At 36.1% G+C, this 14994-nt stretch overlaps 1 long non-coding RNA gene across 1 annotated transcript in view; it reads left to right on the top strand.

Annotated features, from left to right (window-relative positions):
• The window catches only part of LOC129524030 (uncharacterized), a 78846-nt gene that overhangs the window by 27673 nt on the left and 36179 nt on the right, over positions 1-14994 (top strand). The window lies entirely within an intron of this gene.

Genomic DNA, 14994 nt, shown 5'->3' with positions numbered 1-14994 from the left:
GGGGCTTTAAAATGGTGCCTTGTTGTAGCTGCTTACATCCTGGGTACTGTGTGGGATCCAGCAAGAACTCGTTCCCCCCAGCGATGCTGTCGCAAAATCTCCTGGCAGTTTCCTATGTTAGTTTCAGGGCCCACGAGTGTTGAGAGGGTCTCTTTTGTCTAGGATTGCAGAAGTCCATTGTGGGAATGTGGACTGCTGAAGATCTCTGACTTATCCCTTCCCTGCATTGGGGAGTCCCTTCCAGGTCTTTCTGAGCAGGCTGCCTTGTTTCTCTCTCCTACCTTGCTTCAGGAATTTCCTGTTACTTTTCTGTTGAATCCCAGTAATCATGATGGGATTCAACAGAAAATTAAAAAATGGATCACTTGAATGATCCATTTGAAGTGTGATTACCTCTTACTATTTTGGTTTGTGTTAGTGAAACTTAATTGCTAATTAAAGAAAGGAAATAAATTGATGTTGGCAAAAGATTCCAATGAGCTATTCAAGAGATATTCAATAAATACATACATAGATAGAGATATTCACTATATTAAATATATATATTTATAATAGATACATTAAATATTATACATTATATATGCAGAGATATTAAATAGAGCATACATACATGTATTAACTATATTAGGTATATACATTTATAAGAGATATATTAAATATTATATGTTATATATGCATACACAACATGTTGTATATAGTGTATATAGGATATATTCACATTAATTAGAATCATGATTTCTAATAATTTGAGCTCATTTTAATATCAAAGTTAAATATACTAAATTTAAATAACAGGTAGCTCAAGAAGAAAAATGACAGTGATATTCAAAATGGCTATTTTTACTGAGTTTAAACAGAGAAGCCAAGAGTAGTGTAGAAAGCAATGTGCTAAAGACCCATAAAAATTAAAAATTATATAGCTTAGCATAATTATAGTCAAATGATTTATGCACACAGTAGTGATATGCTTAAATCCAGTAGGAAAACTACTAAAAGTACTAAAAGAAAGAAGCATATCTTGAGTTATATATCTAAGATGAAAGAATTTCAAATAAGAACAGACTATTAAACTATTAATTGCAGGACCAAAGCAATATAAAATGTGGATATTGCCCATGATATTTAGGTAAACACATGCAGTATATAATTTCAGATCATTTTTGCAAAGAGCTTAGAATAGTTAGGAAGGTCCTCTTCTACCATATGACATTTGAGAATGTATCTGAATGAAGCAATAATTTCATGCCTTTATCTTGGGAAAGAGCATTCCAGAAAGATGAAGCCTTAAATGCCAAGATCTTGAGGCAGCAAATGAATTATCGGCATTGTTTAAAAAAGTCAAAAGTGTCTGATTAAAGCAAAGTAACTAGTAAGAGATTCATCTTATGCTGTTATTCTTTTCTTTATAAGTCCCTATGTCAGTTTTATTGTTTAGAATTGCGTCTAGTGTTGACACTGTTGCTTAATCAATGATTTGATCTATCATCTCTACCAACATCTTCCATCTGATGTAGATGCCTTTCTTTGGCCCTGAGCATAGATCTATTACAGGCTTTATTGATCATTCCTTTATCACAGGCATAATCCCACCCTACTATTATCACTGTTGAGAACATTTGTACTGCAAGTAATTGAAAATTTAAAATAATTTGAATAATACATTGCTTCTCAGAATCATGCCTCCCTTTGACAGTAGACAAAATAAAAATGCTTACCACTGTTTCATGTAATTTTTGGAAAGATCAGTAAAAACTTTAGCCTGCATTTAATATCCTCCTGTATTATTTTGCCAAGAGTGAATTTGGCAAGAGAACTAAGGAACAATAAAATTGACTTAATTAACATTACAATAAATCTTTACCTAATCAAGCAACACATTCCCATGTGGAGAGCTAGCTACTCCTTAGTGAGCCATGTGGCAGGTGGTTCCACAGGAGTGGTCAGGAAAAGAGAGCTCCTAAACTGATGGGCTTTTTCTTTAGCAGTTACTAAATGGAAGCTGCTTTTGGCTATTAAAACAACTTATTTTCCTTACCTATGTTTCTTAACTCTTTCTGTATTGTTACATATATTTTTAAAATTTCATATTCTTAAATGATTCTTTGTTCACACAGATTATTTTGTTGGCTGCGCTATTCACCAGGCCCTTTAATTTCTATGCCTAATGACATAGAAGCACCTTTATACTATAAGAAAAAAAGTTACATCACATTTCTTTCCTTGTCATGAAATTTGATTCAACCAAGCTCCCAGATGACTCTGAAGAAGTTTTAGAAATCTCACCAGTATCATTCTGCTTCAATTTTCTCTTTCCTTTCTATAAAGTTGACTTATAGCCCCTTTACATTCCCATATTTTAGATCTGAAAGAAACCATAACATTTTTTTTTTCCACTGAGAAAAACAAACATCAGGCCAAAGACAGGTCTTTAGTTCACTGCACCGTAACACTTCACAAGTATGACATGTTATGTTATTTTTAGTACTTTTGCATATTTCTTGGGTTCACTCCATTCATGCATGCCATTCACTAATGTATTCCTCCACTAAATATATATTCAAAACCTGCCAGAAATCCAATAGAGCACTAAATGCTGTTACAAATAGTAAGATGTAGTCTTTACCTTTAATAAAGTTGGGAGGAGCATGTGGAGATATGTCAGTGGACAGTTGAAATGCCACTCAGTAATAACAATGATGTAGAAGCAAACACTATTATGAGAGTGGCTCAAAGTAAAAGCAGGATAAATGTCTTAGAAATTCACCCTGTAGCTACAGCATACAAGACTAATTGGGTTTAAAAAATTGGTCGGGCGCGGTGGCTCACACCTGTAATCCCAGCACTTTGGGAGGCCTAGGCGGGCAGATCACGAGGTCAGGAGATCAAGACCATCCTGGGTAACACGGTGAAACCCTGTCTCTACTAAAAATACAAAAAATTAGCCCAGCATGGTGGCGGGCGCCTGTAGTCCCAGCTACTAGGGAGGCTGAGGCAGGAGAATGGCATGAACCCGGGAGGCGGAGCTTGCAGTGAGCGGAGATTGCACCACTACACTCCAGCCTGGGCGACAGAGTGAGACTCCGTCTCAAAAAAAAACCACATAAATAAAAAATAAATAATGGTAGCAGACAATCATTTTAAGTAGACGACAGTGTGAAACATATTAGTATTTGTAATTTTTCTTACTAGAATTTAAGATGTGAGATTGAGCCTGACAAAAATAAAGAAACAACAAGAAGCAAACTTTGGACTTCCAGATGAAGAAAAGTTTAAGACATGGAGTATTGTGTGTGTGTATTTACAAAATATCTTAAAGTTCAATGTATAAAGAGTGAAAAGGTATCCAAGTACCACTGATTTAAGTCAATCTAAGTTACAGTTTCATTATTTGTATTAATTTGAAAATAAAATTCATACTCATATATTTCTCCTGAAAGGTGAGAAATCTTATTTACTTAGTCATAGTAGATTTGCAGTAAAATATAATTATAATTTAATAGTCTTTAGATTGTATATATTTATACAATCGGTGAAACATGTAGATATTTAGCTTTTTCGAAATAAATATGATTTTGATGTTTCTCCACTTTATTTCTCCTTAAGATAGAAACTGAATGGCCAGCGAGTTAGGATCTTCAATATACCGTGGAATAAGATTTTCTTTCAGGTCTACACTAGTGCTAAGTCTATATTCTACTCAGGCACATATTGCTTTTCTTTGTATACATTTTAGATTTTCTGGCTTGTTTTTGGAAAAGCGTCTTTAACATGAGACAGGATCCTGGAAATTCAGAGTAACAAGGTTAACTTTAAATAACACTATCTCGCCTTAGGAACGAAACAGCATAAGGACTATCAGAGACTAAAAATGACTCTATTATCACAGCATGATTTGATACACTGTTTAAACATTACCAATCATTATTACATACTTTGTAAAGCAAATTCCTTTGTTGTTGTTTTCCCCCAAGTTGTTATGTGCCTAACAGATCGCTAATTGCCAATTTGATACTTTTCCAAATAATGAAAGACTTAGCGGAGTTCATGCAGACTATTGTAAAACTATACTACCTGAATCTTTAATAAAGCTGATTCATTTAGTAAGCAAAAAGGCCATCCTTAGTTCATCACACCTTTTTGTTCTAAAAGTATAATATACTTCATATTTTTAGAATATTTCTTCAGGATATTTCTTGGGTTCACTTTTTCTCCTCATTTATGTTATTCTTATTACTCATATATGTATTTGTATAGCAAGTCTGCATATATATATGTGTGTGTGTGTATATGTGTGTATATATATATATTCAGCACCTACCTGTATTGGTTTAAATCTGGGGTAACAAACTTTAAGATATAATCTATGCCATGCAAAAGAGTAAGAGGGTAATGAAAAGACATCTAAGTAAATAATTAAAATGTAAGGCAGTGATAACAATGCCAGAGATATGAGATTATAACTGTGACAGTACAGAGTAAAAACAGGTGTTTTTGAATGATTCCCAGTGAATTTACATTACATGATAAACTATATCTTGCAAGATGTGTGTGTTTGTGTGTGTGTGTATTAAATGAATTTTAGTTCTATTCTGAAATAGAGAAGAAAAAAACCTTGGTCTAATGATAATAATCTGTAATGACATAAATCATGTTTGCTTTCATAATAGAAAACCTAGACAAAAGATATAGAGATAAATTGAAAGTTAAGAAAAAGTAGGTCTTTTCCTGCAATATTTTAAATACAGGTGTTCTCATATGTGGTACATATCATCTATAAATTCTATCTATTTATTTGTCTAGCTTTCTTCATATCTATCATCTAGTGACAAGGCTGACTTTGTAGAATAAATATGAATGTTATATCTTGAAAGGAAGTTGCTATTTAAAACTTGACCTAATTGCAGTTGATTCTACATTTCTGGGCAGTGGATTAATTCATATGATTCGGGACATAAAACAATAAATAAAACTCAAGAGACATGTAAAGCTCTTTCCCTTTAATACTCCAATTGCCACATTCCTTTGACTTTAATGGGATTTATTATGCAATTGATCTTACCTTTTTTTCGCTGTCCCCAAAGGCTTTCATGTTCTAACTTCCTATGTTCCAGCTTAAATTTTGTCAAGAACCATCATAATTACTCACTGGCATTGAGCCTCAAGTATGTGAGCCCTCTCTTATTTTCTTATACCCTTAAAAAATTGCTTCCACTATTTCTGCCCTTTATACTCCTTATCAAATTATTCCTCTCTATCAAATGATCATGACCTACTGGATGATATCAACAGTTTAAGAGGATGCTGTAGATTTTCTGTGATAAACAAAAATGAAAACAAAAGCCTTACATCCATCCATCTTTCCAGCCACTGATCTGTAACCCTCTTTGTGTTTCCACAAAGTGTTCTTGAAATAATTGTCTGTGTGTGCTGCCTTCAATAATTCTCCCCCTATTTTCTATTTGATGCATTCTTCTTGGTCTTTAATCCTATTTCTCTACTAAAACTTCTCTTAGAAAGGTCACCAATAATTTCTATATTATTAAATAAGATTTTTAAAACTAAATCCTCACTTCATTCGCAAGGAAGAAACATTGGGCAAAATGTATCATGTTCTTATTCATGAAACACTTTACTCATAAAAGGTGGTCAGGTCATACTACTGGATAGGTGTTGGTTGGCAGCTAAGTTATGATATTATTTGTCCTCAAATTAACAAAAAAATTAACCTGTGAATTCAATATAATTCCAAATAAAATCACTTTTTTTACTGTTTTAAAATTAATTTTATTTATAATTGCTACATAATAATTGCACATTCTTATGGAGTACAGTGTGATGTTTCAATGCATGTAGACGTTTTATAATGATCAGCTCAGTATATAAATTTCATATTTATTTTAGGGAAGGTTTTAGACTTAGGAAAAGTTGCAACAATAGTACAAAGACCTTAAACTCTTTACCTCACTTCACAAATGTTAACATCTTACATAAATATGGTACCATTGCCAACAACAGGAAATTATCATCACTAGAAAAATTTCATAGTAGTAAATGTATTTAAAAATATCCACCACTGGATGCTAAAATTAGTGGCTAGAAATTAGAGGAAGCCAGAAATTATATAGTCTCAAAGTATTTCACGGAAGATACTGATCACTTACAATGAGAAAAATAATAAATTTACAGTGTTGAAATCTAGACGATAGTAAGTCAACCAAATGATTAAGATAAACATAATCAATAATAAGACAACTTAGTATCATAAGCTTCTTAGTATGATGCAGTGAAAACATAATATTTTTAATTTGGTATTCTTGCTAAAAATGCAGAACCTAACTCCAATTATGAGAAAACACTGTATAAGGCGAATTGAGAAACATTTTATAAAATAATTAATCAGTATTCTTTGAAGAGTATCAACGTTGTGAAAGACAGGCAAAGAGACATTACTTTTTTTGAGAGACACTTTAAACTTACTCTGAAATTTATATGAAAAATTTAAGGTCCAAAAATTGCCAAGTCACTCTTAAAAGATGGGAAAAAAAGGAATAATGTTCCACTAGATATTAAAATATAGAACAAATTATTGTATTTCAAATATAGATTCAGAGCAAGAAAAAAACAAATTAACTGTGATAAAGTACACAGAACTAAAAGACAAATCTGTACAAATGGAAATTTGTAAACCTAACATAATTAAACACAAAACAAAGATAAAAATAGATTTATTTAGTAATAGTATAGAATGAGTGACATAATATACAGAAAAATACATTTTGATTACTTTCTACATGTTACTATATACGGTGAACCCAGAAAATCTGAGACAGATCTCAGTTAATTTAGAGTGTTTATTTTGCCAAGGTTAAGGACGTACCGGTGAGAGCCTCAGAATGTCCTTGAAGACAGCCCAAGGTGGTCGGGGCGCAGCTTGGTTTTATATACTTTAGGGAGACATGAGACATCAATCAATATATGTAAGAAGTACATTGGTTCCGTCTGGAAAGGCAGGACAACTTGAAGCAAAGGCAGGAAGACTGGAAGCAGAAGGGAACTTTCCAGGTCACAGATAAGTGAGACACAAATTCTTTTGAGTTTCTGATTAGCCTTTCCAAAGGAGGAAATCAGATACGCATCTATCTCAGTGAGCAGAGGGTTAACTTTGAATAGAATGAGGCAGGTTTGTCTTAAGCAGCTTCCAGCTTGAGTTTTCCTTAGTGATTTTGGGGGCCCAAGATATCTTCCTTTCACAATAATTACATCTAGATAGATTAAATAAGCAGTCATAAAAGGGGATATCATAAAACTAATAGAAAAAAATGTAGAATAATATTTTTGTGACCTAAATGTGGGGAGGGACTTCATATAAAAGCCTTACAAGAATATGTCAAGGCAAATATATTATCTGTGTTTGATGGTAGAAAAGTTAATAATTTTTGTGCAATATAGAGACTACAGACAAAATCAGGAAAAGCAAAACAGGATGGGAAAGATACTTATTATTTCAAAGGCGCCAGTCTGGGCTGTGTGTGGTGGCTCACACCTGTAATCTCAGCATTTTAGGAAGCCAAGTTGAGAGGATCACTTGAGCTCAGGAGTTCAAGACCAGCCCGGACAACAGGATGAAACCCTGTCTCTATTAAAAATAAGAATAAAAACTTAACCAGGTGTGGTGGCATGTGCCTGTAATCTCAGCTACTAGGGAGGCTCAGGTGGGAAAATTGCTTGAACCTAGGAGGTCAAGGCTGCAGTGAGCTGTGATTGTGCCACTGCACTTCAGCTTGGGCAACAGAGTGAGGCCCTATTACAAAATAAAATAAAATAAAATGCCAACCTGTTAGTCTAGAAGAATGGAGTTACAAATTTATAACAATGACAACAAGTTACTTTCACGTGCGTCTGTGTGAAGAGAGCACCAAACAGGCTTTGTGTGAGCAATAAAGCTTTTAATCACCTGGGTGCAGGTGGGCTGAGTCCGAAAAGAGAGTCAGCAAAGGGAGATAGGGGTGGGGCCGTTTTATGCGATTTCGGTAGGTAAAGGAAAGTTACAGTCAAAGGGGGGTTGTTCTCTGGCGGGCAGGAGTGGGGGTCGCAAGGTGCTCAGTGGGGGTGCTTTATGAGCCGGGATGAGCCAGGAAAAGGACTTTCACAAGGTAATGTCATCACTTAAGGCAAGGACCGGCCATTTACACTTCTTTTGTGGTGGAATGTCATCAGTTAAGGTGGGGCAGGGCATATTCACTTCTTTTGTGATTCTTCAGGTACTTCAGGCCATCTGGGCGTATACGTGCAAGTCACAGGGGATGCGATGGCTTGGCTTGGGCTCAGAGGCCTGACAGTTACCCCAATAGGAGATAAAATGAACAGTTATGAAAAGTAATTTACAGAAGAGAGAACAAAAAGCTAACGTAAACACCAAAATATGCTAAAATGGTTAGTAATCAGATAAGTACAAATTTTAAAAATAATAAGTTATCATTTTAAAAATAACAAGCTGGGTAATGGAAAGTATTAGGGATGTGAAGTTGAAGGACTCCTCATGCGGTACTGGAGGGTGTGCATGTTTTATCATAGTATTACTTGTGGTAGTAGAAAGTTGGAAGCAAGCTGGGTGTTCATCTCTGAAAAATGGGTACTAAAATATGGTGGACTATCACCAAGACAGCCATAGCACTTCCCTAGATTTACTAAACTTTAAACAAATTTTCCCTGATGAAAGCCCCCTTTTCTCCTTTTTCTTAGATTGTTTGCTTTAGAAAACTTGCAATTATAAGTTTTTTCCTCTGTTGCTGTAAGATACAAGTTGTATCCCAGAGTCCTGCCAATTTTACCACCCGGAAATGTTTTTCTTAGGGAACTGGGAGTGATTTCTCCAAGGTGTATTTATCTTAGTGTCCCTATCTTCCAGGAAAAAAATTCAGTGCTGTGGGCCAACAATGCTAACTCTTGGGTTTGAACTGTACACCTATACCCTTGCTTGTTAGTATTCTGACTGCAGTGTCTATTACAGCTAATAGTAGTCCAAAGTGGTTGGACGTCTTTTACCCTAAATTACCACAACCAGCACTCAGGATGTTCACCTCCAGTCCATGACATGTCTCGGGTGGTCCATGGGTTACTAAATCTATTTCCTATGAGAGATCTGCAATGCCAAGGGGCCCTTCCAAGCAATGCTTTCTCAGCTCCAATTGATGTGTGATACTTTATTATCGTAGGATAATCTTATGCTTGCCAGGAAAAGTCAACTGCTCTTCATGCTTCTCCCATCGCTTTTCCCTTTAGCTTGACATCTATCTTTATGTGGAAGGTTGATATGCCATCAACTTTAACAGAGATTAAATTCTAGAAAACGCAATGATAGCCTAAAGATTTCAAGCGAAGTTATGGTTGGGTGATGTGTGACTCTACTTTTGTGCTATGAAAGGTAGAATAATATTTTAACATGACCAGAAAACAATTATTATTCATATTTTCTTGGATTTATATTCATCTTCAATGAAGCACAGTAATAATCTTTTAGCAAGTCATTGAAACTCAACATTCATAGGCACCATGATAAATGGCGCAACATCATAATAATGATGTAACTGCCATTAGATAAATGTCAGGCACTTGTAGTCCCAGCTAGTCAGGTGGCTGAGGCAGGGGAATGGCGTGAACCCGGGAGGCGGAGCTTGCAGTGAGCTGAGATTGTGCCACTGCACTCCAGCCTGGGTGACAGAGCAAGACTCCATCTCAAAAAAGTAAATAATAAATAAATAAATAAATGTTACAGAGGAACTGCAGAGGTAAAATTTTCCAACTTGTTTCTTTCTATTTTTTATTTTGTTTTTAGAGATAGGGTCTCACTCTGTTGCCCAGGATGGAGTACAGTGGCGTGATCATGGCTCACTGCAACCTTGAACTCCCCAGCACAAGGGCTCCTTCCTGCCTCAGCTTCTCAAAAAGTGTTGGGATTCTAGCCATAAGCTACCATGCTGGCTCAATATAAATGATTTCTAAACAGTCATGGCACTGTGATAGCAGTAGTATTGCTCCCTGTTTCTTACAGTAAGAGAAAGTAAATTAAGCTGAAAGGATTTCCTGGACATGAACAGGAAAAATAATGGTGCATGCACCATATGAAGAATTTTCACATGCACTGGTATAGATAATAATGTATCTCTCTTCTACCCATTATTCTAAATCTTCATCAATAAATCACTGTACCTCAGATATGCCAATGAATTTTATAACGTATTCTTAGTTGTTTATGTGAACAAGGATCTGATATAAAATATTTGTCTTGAGAAGCACACATTTTAGAGGTGGCCTTACCTTTGGGAATTCACAGACTTTATAGAGAAGACAATGGATTTTCCACATAAAGGGAATTCAAGGTGATTACAGCTGTGTTTCAAGGCATAGGGTACTCCAGCTGATGCCTAGGATATACAAATATAAGTTTTGAGCAATAAGGTAAAGTAGAAACATAACTTTAGGGTTTAATGCAGACCGTGTGTAACCTCAGTCACAAAATTTAAATTCTCCTCACTTTAATATGCTCATTTATAAAACTGGTTTGTTTTCTCAGATTAATGGTAGGATCTTATATAAAATTCAATTTTATTTGTTAATGCTTTCTTAATGTGACATGCTGCCTCCATTTTATCAACTGTATACTGGATATGCATGTCACCTATACTTCCCTAGAATATTGCAGAAAACAGTTAACTAAGAGTTTTTGACATGCTGAGTTTCGTTTAGGCACAGGAAAATTAGCAATCTTTTTTATTATACTCACTTTTTTTCAATATGTGGTTACTTCAAGTTGTTACTAGGACTGAAGTAAATTCAGTTTGGCTTTAAATATTCAGAAGAGTGCACAAAGTAAATATCTAAAAAAGGAACCTATTAAAAACACATATAAAGGAAAATTGCAGTCAAGCAGCTACACCATCTGGGTCATATGAAAATGAAAAGTAGTGATGAGTGTCTGCATGCTGATGGTGCTGCAGACCTAATCAACTTGCTCTCTCTCCAAGCAGTCATGTGTACAGATTAATGAAGAGAGGTGACAGAATAAAACTTCCCGCTGACTTGCTGTGGATAAGCTATTTTGCTCCATCATTGCCTCAGCTTTGCTTACAGGATAGTAGATTCATTCTAGCATGTACTTTTGTGCTAATCATTTTGACTAAATGAACCAAATCTCATGGTAAAAGGTGCCAACAACATCTGGTAGCTCTAAGTCAGAATCACTGTGTATCAGTGTGTATAAATGCATCCATGTTGCCCTTTACTCTGTGATGATCATAAATCAGCATGCTGCCACTGACCCAACACAACATAATCCTGTGTTACTACTTTATCAGACAGAAAAGAGGTTTTCCATGGCTTCATTGCTGCTTTCTTTGTCTTAATTTCAGGTCAGTTTCTAAAGTCAATGAAACCATTTTTATTGTGTTCAGTTTTAGTAGGTTGATTTTGTAGCCCTAACTACTAGTTATCTCACATTGGTCTAAGAATTGCATTGTAACAGTCATCTCTTACACATAACTCACATGAAAATAAAAACTACAGTTGGTACTTCTTATTTGTAGGGGGTATGTTCAAAGACTCCCAGGGGATTCCTGAAACCACGGATAGTAACAAACCTTATATATACTACATTTGTTTCCAAATTGTTCCAAATGTTCCAAATTGGAACAAATTTTTTCCAGTTGTCCAAATTCTTACAAATTGTTCCAAATGACCAAGATGACCTCTGAGCGACTAGTGGGCAGGTAGCATATATAACCTTGATATGCTGGATAAAGGGATGTTTTGCATCCCAGGCAGGAACTGTGGGACAGCATGCGATTGCATTGTCCTACTCAAAAGGGGACACAATTTAAAACTTATTTTTGGAATTTTCCATTTAATATTTTCCAACCACTGTTGACAACGGGTAACTAGAAATGAGAAAAGCAAAATCCTAGATAATGGGAAACTATTATAAATGTTTATAAATGTATTTTAGTAAATACATATTTAAAATGATCTGTATTTAATATATTTAAAATATTTAAACATATATTTAAAATGTTTAGAGGAACACTTTTTCCTTCAAACTTCTGCATTAATTTGAAAATTAATGAAACATCTTATTATCTTTATAGTTTAAGATAAATAAGTAAATATTTGAAAGGCTCAGGTATATGGGAATTGGGATCCTAGCCCTTGGTAAAGCTCATTTCTTTATAGCTTAGCAATTAGACAGTTTGATAAAGATAATGGTTTCCATATAAATGTACAACTTTTAGTAATTTGAAAAGGCAGTAATTTATTGGAAATGGATCTGCAATATTTTAAGAAATGCTTTGCTAGTCTAAGCTGGGTCTTAAATGTAATCGATCTTTATTAGCTTGGTATTCAGTATAGCCCAGCTCCAACAAATCGCCCTTATGACAACTTCTACTATTTATGCAGCTAGAACTCTCCATTACTGTCAGGATTAACTACTCATTAATTCCTGAATATACAAAGTCACCTTTGTGAAAATAGCAAAAACACACGTGAATTACAAAACTTCACCCTTCCTTCCAGGCTAACTTGCATCACTTCCAGCACATAGTGAAAGGGGAGGAATTCCCTTATCCCCATCGCAGGGTGTGCAATGGAGGCCAGGCTCACTTCTTCGGTGCCCTGCTAGGGAGAGCCTGCAGACTGGCAGGATGTGGGGTGCGTGGGCTCCGATCCCATGGCGGCATCTAGGGGTGAATGTTTCCAGCTCCTGAAGCCCCAGTGGGCATGTGTTAAACAGTGTGCTCTTTTAGTTTTGCTGTCTGTAGGCACTATCTGTTAGGCTCAGTTAGACCCTTTGCCTTATCGCAAGGACAGAGGGCTTTCTGTATCCCAAGGTTCTTGTCTTGGTGTTCGGGAAAAATCGGATAAACCCTGGGCTTGGAGAATGAGTGCAAGGTTTGATTGAATGGTGGAAGTAGCTCTCAGCCGATGTATGGGAGCCAGAAGGGGAACGGAGTGGGAAGGTGGTTTTCCCCTGGTGTCGGGCCACTCAGGGGCCAGACTCTCCTCTGACCACCCGGGCCAAATTTGCCTCAGTGTCCGCGTTGTTCTGCAAGTAGATGGCCTGCTGGCCTCTGCCGGTGCCTGTCGGTGTGCTCTTCCACTCCTCTCCTCCTCTCGACGTCCAGCTGCCTGTGTGCTCTTCTGCCTGTGTGCTCTTCTGCCTGTGTGCTCTTCTGCCGGTGTGCTCCTCTAGACACCCAGCCTTGTGTCTGTGCCCGCTAGGGTCTTGGGGTTTTTATAAGCACAGAATGGGGGCATGGCGGGTCAGGGTGGTCTTGGAAAAAATGCAACGTGGAAAATGGGCGTGAAAACAGGAGTGCCTGTCCTCACCTAGGTCCGTGGGCACAGGCCTGAGGGTGGAGCCCTCGCCAGGGACCCTGCCTTTCTCCTCCTAGCACTTCCCTGCCCTCCTCCCATATTAACAGTTTTTGGCGAATTAAGCCCAAGCAAAATGTCAGCGTCCTCTAGCACTCTGTACTTTGTGTACTACATTTACTAAACAGGTGTAGCTAGATGATGCCCTGGCACAAATTTGTAACATTTGTAGGGATTTGAGGTAAGAGAAAGAGGAATAGACAGAATATCCAAACTTTGAAAAAGTGATACACATATATGTATATTCATAAAGATATTTAAATTCACAAAGAAAACAAGTTTTAAATAAAAAATTTTCCTCCTGGGCCGGGCACAGTGGCTCATGCCTGTAATCCCAGCACTATGGGAGGCCGAGACGGGCAGATCACTAGTTAAAGACCAGCCTGGCCAATATGGTGAAACCCCCATCTCTACTAACAACAACAACAACAAAAATTAGCCAGGCGTGGTGGTGGGCACCTGTAGTCCCCCTTCTACTGGGGAAGCTGAAGCAGGAGAATCGCTTGAACCTGGGAGGTGGAGGTTGCAGTGAGCTGGGATTGTGCCACTGCATCTCAAAAACACAAACAAACAAAAAATTTTTCTCCTACAAAAGCCAATGGGTCATCATAATAATATGCAGCTTCTGTAATGAAATGAGGGTGTAAAATGATGGAGACAATGAATCTTTATAAAAAGTCACTAATAAGACACTTGTTTAAATTCCTATATAGTAACTAAAATTATTAGTTTCTCTTTAGAAAATTTTTACAATTCTTAGTGTATTGAAAATTTCATTAAAAAATTACTACCTATAATTTACTGCTTTCAGTCACATGTATGCTTTTCATGGTTGCAGAAGCAGATTTCTCAGGTATGAACCTTGCAAGTCAGTCAGAGAAGTGGGGAAGGAGTATATGGTAAATTCATCCACTATTGAGTTTTGAATAGTAAGCAAATAAGCATTTCTCAAATTCAACAAGGCAAACCTTTTTGGTTGTCTCTCAAAATTTTCTTTGTTCCACGTATCTTGAGAAACAATTTGTTAAATCTTTCCTATTAAGTTTATCTCAATTATTATCAGGTCTGGATAAACAGAAGAAAAGAATGTAAAATAATATATAAGAAAAGAGAAGCAGATTCAGCTTAGCCTTGTCTGTCTACCTACCCACCTCCCAATCCTTAGCAATTTAGTTGCAAGAATGCCTTCTTCTGAAAATGAATAATCAAGTAGTTTATTAAGAATGCCTCTGCTCATTAGAGAATATTTATTAAAAGAAAAAGTGGAATGCTATTTCAAATTTCCTACATCAAGTTTTCTAACAGATATGCTACTCAAATATTTACCCTAAAATTTTTATAAATTAATAAGATAGATAGCAATTAATATTTCTTCCTGTCCACATGCTCTTGAAATTAATCAAAATCATCTAATGTAAAACTTCACATGCCTTCTTTACTTTGTCTCCCTATATAACTAAGTTATGTTGAAGTTGGTGTGTGTAGCTCAAAAAATACTTTTGTAATTAAATATATAAATGCTCATAGACAATAAATAACATTATCTCACTGTTTTAAATTCATATCATT

Source organism: Gorilla gorilla, chromosome 7 (assembly GCF_029281585.2).
Source record: "Gorilla gorilla gorilla isolate KB3781 chromosome 7, NHGRI_mGorGor1-v2.1_pri, whole genome shotgun sequence".
NCBI classification, from domain to species: domain Eukaryota; kingdom Metazoa; phylum Chordata; class Mammalia; order Primates; family Hominidae; genus Gorilla; species Gorilla gorilla.
This window is presented reverse-complemented; position numbering and strand designations above follow the sequence as displayed.